The following is a 1426-nucleotide window of genomic DNA, read 5'->3' on the forward strand; positions in this document are numbered from 1 at the left end:
CTAAGGCTGAGATTCAAGTGTCCGAAAAATACCAGCCCTAAAAATGCCCGTCGTGATTCGCAGATGTCCGAATTCACAAAACATAAAGTAAGTCCCATGGGAAAAACCTCAATAAAATTCTCAGACAAAATGTTCCGGATGAAGTGAGAAGCCGATATTCAGGCATAGTCAGAAACAACGACTATTTAAACGAACCGACAATTCGGGCGAAGGTCATAACAAACAGTCATTCAAAGAAAAGAATCAAGAAAAAAACATTTTTGATTTATATAGAGGATTTTACATTAGAGACCCCTACAAAGGCAAAAAATAAAAAGCTAAGTACAGGCCCTAAATCTATCCGGAATGGCTGGAGCCGGAGTGTTCGGACATTGTCCGCTCGGAGTCATCAGAGTCATCCCGAGGGCACCCTTGGCCTCTTCCTCGATCCTTCTATCCTTGAGAATAAGGGCCAGAAGATCTGTAAAGCCATGCTCGGCTTGCTCAAGGGTGATCCTCCGAGACTTTCATTTTTTGTACTCAGCGGCGATAGTGGCATGAGCCTCGGCGGCCTCCACGCTCTTCAGAGCTTCCTCCAAATCAGCCTCGGCCTGGGCTAACTTTGCCTCCAGAACATCCCGAGCCTCTCCGAGGACATCTTGCATGTGGATGGCCGACTCGATCTCGGCCTTGAGGGTGTCATTAGCATCGACCGTCTCCTTAAGCTCGGTTTTCAGATCATCGCATATCTGGGCCCTCTGCTCCGCCTTCTCCTTGAACACCCTCATGTGCTCTTTATACCGGGCACTCTCAGATTCAAGCAGCCGGTTCCTCTAAGCCAAGCTCGCAGCATCAGACTTCACCGAATCCAGCTCCCCCCGGAGTTGAGAAAGGGTGGTTTCGAGCTCATCGAGCCTCGAGGAAAATTGAGCATTATCCCGGCTGAAGCCGATCTTGTCCACTTCGAGACTCCGGTTGTATTCGACCGTCTCGACCAGCTCTCCCTTCAACCGACGGTTCTCAGCCTTTGTTGCATTGAGCTCGGGTTGGAGGTTGGAAAGAGCAACTGCCCGGCTCAGCTCATCCTCCTTCACCTGCAGAAGGTGCTGAAATTTCTCCGTCTCTCGACTTTGGGCATCCAGTTGGCCCTTAAGATCGTCCACCTCTTGCTGAGCACGGATGAAAGCCTCGTTGACAAGCACAACACTCTGCAAATGAAACAAGTTAGAATCTTGAACAAACAGGGCTAAAAGTCTCAGTGGGATTATGCGAAGAGGGCTAATAAACTTACCCGGTTACCCGCGTGCATACCCTCGTTAATGAGGCACTGCCAAGGGACCCCGTTCATCTTCCGCTTGTCCGAGTCCGAGACCAAGGGCCTGAGATAGCTTGCCACCCCCACCGAGCGAGAGAGAAAACTGCAATCTTCCGGAACGGTGATCATAGC

Source organism: Lycium barbarum, chromosome 9 (genome assembly GCF_019175385.1).
Source record: "Lycium barbarum isolate Lr01 chromosome 9, ASM1917538v2, whole genome shotgun sequence".
NCBI lineage: Eukaryota > Viridiplantae > Streptophyta > Magnoliopsida > Solanales > Solanaceae > Lycium > Lycium barbarum.